The sequence below is a fragment of the Synchiropus splendidus genome, chromosome 2 (genome assembly GCF_027744825.2).
Source record: "Synchiropus splendidus isolate RoL2022-P1 chromosome 2, RoL_Sspl_1.0, whole genome shotgun sequence".
NCBI lineage: Eukaryota > Metazoa > Chordata > Actinopteri > Syngnathiformes > Callionymidae > Synchiropus > Synchiropus splendidus.
Window position 1 is genome coordinate 11110939 of NC_071335.1, and position 12184 is coordinate 11123122.

A 12184-nucleotide genomic window follows, 5' to 3' on the forward strand; every position below is an offset into this window, starting at 1 on the left:
GGCTATGAAATATGTGGGACAGAAATGGCTTAAATCCAAAATCATGTCAAAATCTGAAAGTTGCAAATGGGTACAAAATATATCACACATGATTGTATTTTTACAATTGTATCTACAGCCTGCCCGACAAGCTGTTTTGTTACACATCGTCGGTTATGTTACGTATTGTCATGTTCGGTCAGGGATGGTCAGTTTATCTTTTCATTTTCAACTACAGGGACAAAATAATGGACACCTAAAAAAAGCTAAAAAAGCTTTCAGATGTTTCCATTATTTTGTCCAACCCCTGTATCTGTTGTCTTGTTCTCGTCCACTTCCTGCTTTGTTTCTTTCGGGTTATGTCTTGTCTTTCTCTGTGCATCGTATCTACCGCTTATGGATTGCACCTGGAGTCTTCCTTTGCTCCCCTTATGTGCCCCTCAGTTACTGTCTGCATTGTCCATGTTTACCGTTTTGTTGCTAAAGGCTGGCTTTTTTTTTTCTGTGAAAGACGCCACACATAAAGATCACAATTGCACGCCTTGCACCTCTAGATTCTGCCTCCAGAAGTGTGTGTCCTCAAAGCCAGAAATCTCACACGTGAAAAAAAGTGGAAATGTCGCAACTAGAGGAAAATACAACTCGCTGCATTAAAAGTGCGTGGGATGCTGGTGATTTTAAATGGAAGAAACTGAATGAAACATCACAGAAAATATATGACGGGGACTAAAGTTTGCTGCACACGCACATGAAAGGATGGGACGGGTGAGAACGGCTGCAGATTGAAATGAGATTTACGTCTCTGGTCTCGTCCTCCTTCTGTGCTGCTCCCTTGGTTTGTCGTTTTTTTCCTGGAGTAAACCTTTGTTGACCTCTCACTCTGTCTCTTGCATTTGGGTCCTCTCAGTACCGAGACATATTTCCCATCTTTCCAAATGCATTTCTTTGAAAGTGGACCCCCAATAAAGAAAGTATACACAAATCCCTCCACTCAACAGATCGTACGAACTTTTCGTGATCTTTATTTGTCTGTTGTCTTGTTATCAACACTTGCATGTGAACAGGTTCAGTAAAATTTTAGCAGTGCGTGAAGCTTTCGAAGAGCACCACACTGTTAGTTGCACACACTATTAGGCGTGTGTGCGTCTGTGTGTACACACGTATGTGCAGAGAGCTTTGCCTAAAGGGAAGTGGTGAGAGGTGCTCACACTGAAACCTCTTTTAGAGGAGAAGTAAACAACATCTATCTTGAGTCCTGGCCAAACTGTCTTCCTACACCACATCCGACGTGATTTCACAAAGAGGCCTTTCCGTTCATCTATTTTTTACGCCACTTGTGTAGTTTTCATCAGGGAGAGGGTACATCTAAGCCCTCTGCTTCCTCTCCCCTCGAAAAAAAAATAGAGTCTTCTAATATTATCCACTACCTGCAAGCCTCCATCAACTCATCTACCCTGCGCCTCAAGAGATACTGTATCTTTAAGTGTCTACGGATGTGCCAGAGAGTCCGTGTGTGTGTCTCCCGGTAGGAAAAACAACTCATCTCCTTACTCATCTTCTCCCAGAACAAATGCTTCCTGAGTGATTTCAGCTTCGAGAGGCACAATCTCCCCTCCAACAATAGCGCACTCTTTAAAACACAGCAGTAGTAGCACCCACACATCCACCCACCCACGAAATCTCAAGAACTGACACATTAAGGCTGCCCTCTTCCTTGTCCTAGTTAGAGCGACACACTCTTCATGGCTTCACTAACACGTTAAGGACTTGAAAAACATGGTGTCATGTAAAGAATGACATTAGCAGTGGAGTAGAAGGAGGGCACAGATTTCAACGTGTGTGTGTGTGTGTGTGTGTGTGTGTGTGTGTGTGTGTGAGCGTGCTGCGGTGGGCAGCCAAGTTTCCTAATGGACGAGTGACTCCATTGATTCTCTCCTTCACTACACATGGACATATGTGATCTGCCTCTTGTCGTCCCATATGAAGTATCATTGTGTCTCGCATCAGCAAACTCTGACCCACAAAATGATTAATGTGTGACAAAACGCCAGCAAGTACAATCCACTATACTTGACCAGAGATTTTTGTTCATCAACTCGCCTTGATTCCGCAATATTAAAATGGAAGTCGACAGTTAAAAACGTGCATATCTGAAATCCACATACATAATTTGTGACGGAAATGTCATAGTTGGCCGCAGGTGGCAAAAGATGAGGCCAAACATCAGCAAATCTCACTCTGACAAATGAGACAGGCTTCAAAACCACGGTAGTGGTCCTTATAGTGACATGAGAATTGTTCTATTTCACTGAGTTTATTAAAGGATGTGTTTTATGTTGTCTGTTTTCAGGCTTGCACTTGTTTTCTCCATAGCGGATCACGGATGACCATTGGCCTGCCGTTGCAAGTCGTACCGCTTGAGTCTTGAAAATAACAGAAAAGAACAAAGAGAAATGCGAAGACTATGATGGTTATGTTTCAGTGTTTTAACCCAGACTCTTGTGTCAGTTGACAGGGCAGTATTTGGGCAGCTTTCCCGGCTTTGTGGACTGTTGTCTATGCTCCTATTACATAAAAAATTGTAGCTGTTTGTTCCAAACAATTACTTGCATGCATTGTTTACGTTGCTGTTCACCAATGTATCCACTATGGGGAGCAGCACAGAGTCAAAGTTTATGACAACCACGACAAACAAACATGGCAACTGTGGACGAAATATTGTTAATGCACCTCTTTCAAAAAATAAGGAATGGAGGCAGCTTTGTAGGAGTCGGTGGTCGGTGAGGACGTTAAACATATCGAGACTTGAGGACGGAGAATTTCCTCCATTGTTATGTCTTCTTCGTGTCTCATTGGAGCTATGTATCGTGTAGTAACAGCAACACCGACTCCACAGTTTCCTCTGGTACTGCTACGTTTAGTCCGTATCTGTAAGCTTTGTGTAAAACGTACCGAAACACAGGAGGATCCGTCTGGATCCGTACGTCACGTTGAGCACAAATGGTGCCTGTGGTCACATGATTCGCCTGATATTTATGAAAACATATCAGACAATGGTTTGTCATCAATATGAAATTTTGTTGTAGCAACAAACTGTCCATCCATCGCATACCATGGCAGAGTTCATGTACTCCATCACACCCTCCAGAGGTCAGAAGTGCAGCCCTCCTAGGATCATTCCAGCTATCGACGTAGAGGAAGCACTCTCTGCTTGAAAATGATTCACAGAAACGTTTTTTCATGCAGGAGTTCAAGTCAGCCATCTAAACGGTCTGTGCAGGGAGCATCCACTGGAGACGGCTGAAACCGCAGACGCTTAAAGAAAGTTTGTTAACCACTACAGGTCAGACGAGCTCAGCAGACTTTGTGCCTAGTCAGTCTGGTCAAATTGCCTCGGAGCCGTGTAAGGTGCCCTGTAAGTGACACCGTGTCTCTTCTAGTCGGCGCGTGCAGGTAGAATCATGTAATGTATCCACGCGCTCGCTGCAACCCCATGCCCCGGGGTTTTGGCAAAACTTCTGACCGGCGTCTGCACAAGTGCGCTGGCCATATTCTTTCCTAATTGAATTATCGGAGTGCAAAAACAGCCGTCAGATGGGATTCATGTCAGACTTGCCCTCCAGCATCTCGCTGGCCAGCCACTCAGGCAGGGATTCTCTGGTTATTCAGAGAAAGACAAGTGCAGTGTGTGTGTGAATCGATGTGATTCCATGTGTGAAGAGTGAGCCTGTGTCTGAACCGCAGAGAGCAGGCGCTAATTCGGTCTCAGAGCAAGTGTGATTGAACTCCAGCTGCCAGCGGTCATGTGACTCCAATGAAAGGAGAAACAGGAAGCGGAGAGAAGGCATTGTTTTCATGCTGTCCGCCTTTAATCCTCATGCAACCTTGCTAGCCTTTACCTTAGTTTCCTGCCTGCGCCTGTGTGTGTCCGAGTGTGCGTGTGTGTGTGTGTGCCATCTGGCCACGACCGGGCTCGATCTGGGTGCGATCACAGCAGATGAGCATCAGATGTGATCGGGGGTCTTCTCTCCTTCATTTAATTCATCCCTTCTTGCCTTTTTCACTTCATTTAACCTGCTCCAATTCCTTTAAGTGTATGCATGTGTGTGTGTGTGTGTGAGTCAACCATCCCGAGGCAATACACACTTCCTCAAATGTCACTAAGTGTAATTATCTTGTATTGGCCAGTCGTTGAACGCTAATCACCTATTCGCTGCTAATGAAACATGTTGCACTTGTGATACCGCGGTCCCTGCTGACGTGTCTCACGCTAACTCGATTGGGTGACATCTGACGAACCCTGAGTGGAAGAGAGCAGCCAGATAACTTGGATGAATAAGACTTGGTGGAGGGGGAGAATCACTCAGAGTAGTTACCATTCACTGTCTAGTGTGTGTGTGTGTTTATGTGCGTCCTTCTGTAGCTAGACCACCACCTCCTTGTGGGGACCGTTTGCCAGTCAATACAAACTGTTAGAGTTCAAGACGTGGGGCGGGACCCAAGTGCAGTGATGAAAGAGTCACAGGAGGCCGGAGCGAGTCAAATACAATGATTTAATAAATAGTACCAAAAATATCCAACAAAAGGTGTCACCGAACCGGGAGAAGAAAACAAAAAATAAATCCAGAGCGTCACAGAAACCGGGAAGAGTCCACAACAACATAAAGTACACTACCGAGGGCGTCAAAACGAACGCGCAAGTAGGGAGCAACAGAAACAGAGAGAAAACCAAGAAGCCAAGTGGAGTACGGAGAACAAAGGGAGTCAAAATACAAACACTCACATCACCAGGGTTTAGAAATAGCTAAACAGAAGATCATTTCAACGACGGCTAAATGTACGACGGGCCGAGAGAAACGAACGGAGCGTATTACCAGTGGTGTTGCTGGAGTCTCGGTGTTTTTAAGCTTTGATCATTGATGCTTGGCTCCAGCCGTGTGCCACACAAACAGGAAGGAAGGAGGAAGTCAAGGGAACAAAATAAAAGCGGAATCATGTCACAAACATCATTTTTTGTGTCTTTGTTTGTGTGTGTGTGTGTGGGCATATTTTGTCATACTTGTGAGTCTTGACAAGCCACCTTCTGGTGAGGACATTTTGGCCTGTCCTCACTCAAAGTAGTTTTTTAAAATTGGGCACAGGTTAGGTTCAGCCATTTGTTTTGGATGGTTAAGGGTGAGGGGCTGGGGCTGGCACGATGGCAATGAGAGGTCCGCACAACAATAACTAAACAAACATGCGCGTGCATGTGTGTGGGAGTGAGTGCGTGTGCATCACAAATAGCAAACTCAAGGCCCAGGGGCCAAATCCTGCCTGCCGAGTCACTTTATGTGGCCAGTAAAAGCTTATAGTATGTGTAGTTCCTAAAAACATAAATCACTCGCACTAAAAACTGGATCACTTCCGACCAGAGTGCCTCGCGAGCTATGAGTCAGAGTCTGTAGTGAACCTCAGAGATGCCTTATGCTGTAATTAATGTGCAATAATTTAAAGGCGGGTGGTGGGGCGGTAATATTGCATTCTCTTATTACCTATTAAAACAGTGCCAGTTGTGTAGTGTACAACAAGCACACAATTATTTCAGCCAGAACTAATTGAGTTTGAGGCCTCCAGCATAACATATATAACACCTCTCCATCTCAGCTTTAACACTCCGCCCTGGAGACAACACCACACTCTAAATATAAATCATCACTTCTGCTGGATGGTGGCTTCATATCCTACAGGTATCCTATAGATCAGAGAGGGCAGATGTCGCAGAGAGCCAGACGGGGCGAAGCAAAGATGTCACATCGCAGCAAATGATGTGGAAACTTAAACTAGATTGAAACACGCAGCCAATCCCCGGTCTACCTTGAAAATGAGGCTGGTCATAACTTGAGGCCATTACCAAGCAGGAGTTTTGGGTGAGATTCTATAACCCAGGGTCCTCAGACTGTCATCTCTCTTACTCACCAATGAGATGTCTGGTCTCTCAGGAGGCCTCCAGAACTCAGGTGTGTAGAGCAGAAGACCTTGGAAAAGCCTTGACTCCGCACTTTTTTTTTTTTGTGGCATCAGCTTTTTGTTCCTGCCAGGGTGACAAATAACCGCGTTACCAGTACCAGCAAGCAAAAAAGGCCCAGGCAGTAAGAAAGTATGCTAAATAAATTATTTCTTCTGATTCAAATTGTTGAATCCTCCAAACTGGGGAAAGAAAAGTCTGAATCTGAAACATCTGAACACACAACTCACATGCTCATTTCTCAAATGCTCCTAAAAAAATATCATGAATTGCGATGGTTGTCAGATCTGTCTGCTGGCAAACAAACTGAAAAATGGGTGAAAAATGGGGACATTTTCAATTGAAAACATTTTGGTGGTGTTCCAAATTACCATCCAAATTCTTGAATCTTTTGATGAATTCATTCTTTGCTGAGGGCCTAGTGCTTCAATGAGAGCTCCATGAAGGTCTCCTTCCTTCACTGCGTGTGTTCCTCAAGTGAGTTCTGGAACACTGCTGCCACCTGTTGTCCAAAATCAACTCATTTGAATTTTCCTATTAATTCATTCATTGATATTTAAATTCCTTTAACGTATCTACTGACATGGATGAAATATATAGGCCTAAATAGGACCATAATATTGGGTGGAATTTGAAGTGTGACTGCACTCGCTGTGTACTTTTATGCTCATTTACTCTTGTACTTAATGAGTGACTTATTGCGAAGTGAATGAAAGCCACTGTGTAACTGAGGACACTACATGTCTTTACAGTTTTCCCCGAGTCAAACAAAGCCCAACAGAAAAAACAAACATCCATCTTCAGTGACCACTCTTCTCCTCAAAAGAGTTTCCATTGTCCTGTCAGCGTAAGTGTTCTCTCGAGTCTTCTCTCCAAACACGTTCAGTTGCCTTGGCTCGACCTTTGAGGCCTCAGCTGCTGAGTCACTGGCTTTAACAAGTCTACGTAGATGTCTGAAACATTTCCTATCTGCAATGAAATGAAATCCAAAGCGACCAGTGCAAGTCGAGGAACTTTTTTTTTTAACAGTCAAGGGTGTCATTTGTTCCTCTTCTATACACCTGATATCCCGACTGGTGGTAACTGTAATGTGAATGCTGAACTTGTCAACTGCTAGCATCACTGCTGACACTGCTTGGTCTCACTGAATGATTTGCTGTCATGTTCGAGAAGTGTTTGAATTCGTACGAATGAAATCATATCTCCAGGAATCTGATCAGTCAGAGGCCTAGCAACACACGACTCAGTGAAAATCTGCTGCCAAAGGTGCTCAACGTAGTCACAATAACACGGATTCCTTCTGAGTTGCCGCAGAACTGATGTTAGCACGAGTCCTCTTTGTATGTTTGCATTTGCAAATAAATACTGCTCCTCTATTGTACGGACGGGCCGAGACATTTTTGAACACTTTGTTTCGAACAAGAAAATGGAAGTGATGTCGATGCTATTTTGAGATTTACAAGTGTGTGGTGTCGGTTTCTGCTTCACGTTACACTGCCCCCTACAGTTTTGGAATGTCACAAGCAGTCGGTGTGAACACAACGCTTTTAGTTAACATGAAAACAGAGAGGGTAAAATATCTGTTTCTAAAAACAGCCTTCGTTGAGTAAACATCGACTTATTCTCCTTCATCTTGGTCGTCATGATTGCAATCTCACATTATGTATTTTTCCGTGCGAATGTTTATACTGTGTTGTTCGGATCCATTTATTATTTTTGGACGTAATTCATCCAAATTCATCTCTTAAAAGTCCCATTCACATGCTCACTCACTAGAGGGACCACAATGACAGTGTTGAAGAGTGAGTTCCAGCGTGGGTTTTTGAGTCAGATAATGGATTTTATTGGGGCGAGAATGCAAGTTGGAAACTGGACATTTTTTAGCCTCACTAAAAACCATGATGCGTCAGTCCGCAACTACAGGACGACCACTCACTAGCAGCACCGCTCCTCGCAGTTGGCAGGAAAATTGGATGATAAAATGCCAGGTGTGCTTTGTTGTTGTGAATATGAAAAACAGTTAAATGCATCTTTAGGTCAAGCTGAGATTCATTCATTTCTATAGTTAAATGCTAAGAAAGCATGAAACTGGCTCAGGTCAGATTCTCGACATAAAAGATGACCAGTTTGTATTCCATTAAATGCATCCGTGGAGCTTTAATGAGAAATAGTACATGACTTCTAAATCTTTTAATATTAACTTTTTTAATAGAAAAAAAAGAACATGTATTGCATTACTGAGTCATTACGAAATTCAACCCGGTATTTCCCTGTAATTGATTTACTGAGGAGTAACCTTAAGTGCATGAAGCGGTCTTTCCATTTTCTCTGCCAACACAATACTAATCCGCAGAACATCCCCCCAAGCAAGGCAGCATGTACTAAGTGAATGTGAAACTTGCAAGGACAACATTTTTTTCTCCTGTCATGAACACAGAAGCAGCCTTTTTATCTGCTGAGGAAATATTGTGTGGTGACCTTGACAGTAAAAACGCCAGTGAAGGCAAATACAAGGTTTGGTCTTTAAGCAGTGTACTACGCGGCGAGGACGTGGCTTGTCTGTCTACATGCTCAAGAGTAAAAAGATCTGTCAAAAGTTTATGATGGATAATTCAGAAGAAATGATGGCTTGATTGGAAAAGCCTAGTTTGAGGGCAACCTCAGTTATTGTTCCAAAGAATGAAGACCACCTCATGGCCACACAATAGCAGGGTTAGTATCTAACTGTACAACACAGAGTGGACAGCTGAAGAGCCAATAGCCAATGTTGTTTAGTCATGGACGCTTTATATGAGGTCCTGTTTTTGCCATGTAACTTATATTCAAACAAAGAAAAGGCCTTTTGGAATTGAGTGTTTGGATTCTCTCATAATGCAGTGTTTCATTTGAAATATCTGGCCAGCTAAACACGAATGTGCTCCGAGGTGCTGCTGCATTGAATCATGAGGTGTTATCTGGTCACACGGGATGAAGCAGATCGACAAGCTCGAAAAAACTCACAGTGGCACCACAGTGCCAAACTTCAGGTCAACTGGAAGGCCCGGTCCACGTGGAGTCGGTTGAACTCACACAAGTTCTGTGTCGGGAGGATCACAAGGATCCAGCGTTTTCAGTCACCCACATCTGAGCTGAGTTTTTGAAACAAGCTTCCAGAGTGATCCACAACTTGAAACAATAATGTCACCACCACATCTGAGTCTTCTCTCGTCCTGAAGGCTGTTACTTTCCAGCAGAGTAGCACACATTTGGCAACAACTGGTCAGCTTATAGTAAACCTTACGACAAAACCTTGAGGTTTACTCTTCTATAAAATCTTGACCTACTTTTTATTATAATCCGGAACGATTGACGTGCTGCAGTTGAAGCTCACGCTCTGCAGAGAAGCCAGTCACAAACATACGTTTGGTATTTTAAGGAAACCATGAACAAGAACTTTTAGAATTGATCAAATTCACCCTGATAGCAAAATATACCTGGCCCGTTTTGCCAGGACGTATCTGCATTTAAGGGGTGTCCCATTTCTAAGTCAGACATAGATCTTTACAGGTTGAGGCGAACAATCGAGGAGTGATCTTCTGAGTTCCGGAATGAGGATTAAGGGAGGAATTGGAATTCACCCTTAGTGAGCTGCAATGTCCCAGGATAAAAAGATGAGAGCTTGTTTTTTTTTTCTAGCTGTTCTGTGTTTACGTGCTGATGTGAATAGAGACTTATCGCAACATGAGATAAGAGTTTGTGATCATATGGACAAAGGCCCATTTTCAAGAGTTTGAGAAACCATTTCTAGTTGGTGACAGGACAGGATATGGACTGCCTTGTTTGAAGTACGATCTTCACAACTGGTAGTACATTTACATTTTAAACCACATGCCTAGTCATTTTGTGTCCTATATATGCAGAAAGTTGAAGTAAACTAATTGCAAGTGCTCCAAAAACTGCATGACCAACAAAGCGCGTCAATATCTTGACCTACAAAGATGAGCGTTCAGGCTTTGCCCTTCCGCAGGCGAGCAAGTGGAGATTATAAATGTCAAGAATTAGTCTGAGAAGTTCCCCAAAAAATCATGCAGGTAAAAGGGAATTCAACTTTTAAAGTGGACAAATGTTTGAAGAAGAAAACCAGACTGGTGCTGAGGGTCAGTGGTGAAGGAGGACTTTTTTCGACTGCTATTTCCTCTCCTTTGCTGCTCAATGAATGTGAATTTTTAACGGCCTGTTACTTCGGCTAGCTTTGAAATTTTGGCCCCTGGTGTGAACTCAGTGGTCCTCCAGAACTCCCTGCAGAATGTCAGGATGTTGCTCAAAGCAAAAGTGTGACATCCACAAAGTCATCAGCTGTCATGTCTGGTCACCTTAGAAACGTTTCATATTACACACAATATATTCTTCGGTCAAACATGGACAAGCGCCATCTACAAACAGCTACAGCAAATTTACCAAACACGTGGTTTAAGAGGGAAACAGCAGCAGTAATAAACTAGAGTTCAGGATCATTACCACTCAGGATTGAGGGCACGTCTCTTCTGGAGACTGCAATAAGAAGTTCTTGCTCTCAGTTGCACATTGAAAGCAGCCAGGTTTGTCACCAAGAATGACAGGAGAATCAAGCGCAGGTTTACCCATCAGAAGCACCGGGGGTGACTGAGCAGCAGGATACCCCTGGAGGGGATGTGGACCACTGACCTTTCTGGGAATCAATTTTTGTAAATCCTTATCCTTTACGTTTTAATAAATGCCAAGTAAGTGTCAGTCCGTTCATAATTACTTGGCCTTATTTGTGGCCAAGACGCCTGGTGAGGGCCGGAGGGGGAAACTTGATGATGCACTTATGCAGGGCGACTTACACACCCTCTTCAAGAAACAAGGTGTGAGAGGCTCTCAAAATACTGTTTGTATGTGGACAGCTTTAGCACTGACGCTACTGGCGTGGGGTGGAATGGGTCGGGCTCCAAACACACACATTTTCCCGATCAGTAGTTGATCATATCTCATATCAATTCTGGAACTGGTGAACAAAAGCCAGGCCCATAAATAGCAAAATTCACTTACTGGTGGAAAATCATGGAGGAAATTGAATTACTCTGCCACTAACTGGTGGGTTTACAAAGGAATGCAACTAAGGCCAAAACAACAAACGCGCAGAGCCTACCTCGCCTAACAGGATGTTTGGCAGCTATAGCTTTGTCGAGCAGACCAGAGGATTTTAAGGATGGATGGCACCAGGACAAGACGTGTGGCTGTGCTATAGGCTCTGACAAATTCAACTCCTTGGTAGCGTCTGTGAGTTCTCGTTCACGGGATGAGATGGAAATTCAAAAAAATGGTCTCAGGTGAAGTGCCGGTGTGTGGACACGCCCACGGCACCGGCATCATGTCAGGGTGGTGGTCGAAAATGGCACAATGATGTGCGGCAGTAATCTGTTTACAAAGCAAAGCACAAACTGGATGCGTAGTGGAGGAACAGGACAGTGACAGACGCAGCGACAAAATAACAAACCTCAAGCGGCACCTGACCGTGGAGAGAGTTGTAACACACCATGTAAACACACCATGTTTATTAGCTTGCTTCGTGCTGCTTACCTCCAACTTAAGCTTGGTTGTGCTAATGTCAGCTCAGTTTCCTTGGAGTGTTACTATAGCAAGTGATGTTGGAGCTAAACGTTGTCGGGACAAATGAGAAAGCAAAGCAAAACAACAGTTGAGGTCCATTACAGTTCTGGCCAATGTTCAGAGGGTTGTGCGCCATCATGTGGTTATTTAGCAAATGATCAAATATAAGACTAAAAACTAACAAAAACTGAAATGGCTGCCAAGTACATCTATATATTTGAAATGAAACTTCATAATTCAGTCGTGTTGGTAGTAAAATATGACCCCCATACCGCCACAGGTCCTTATCCTGAGTTCTTTTCTTTTTTTCTCTCATTTCTAATGCACATATTTGAAAAGGTAATCTCATGATGCAGATATTGGGTACAAATATTGAGTATAAACAGACCTAATGTGGGTGTGACAGAGCAGAACAGCGGAGGTCAGCACCTCCCGAGTGCTTTTCAAACTGAATACAGTGTTGAGATGGAGAACAGACCCAGCAACTGAATTACGTTTTTCACATTAATGTTCGGTGCATTCTGTATACAATTTATTTTGTGATGTTTATGAAGACCGTGTGACATGACGAGTGGCTTGACGTATGAAAAC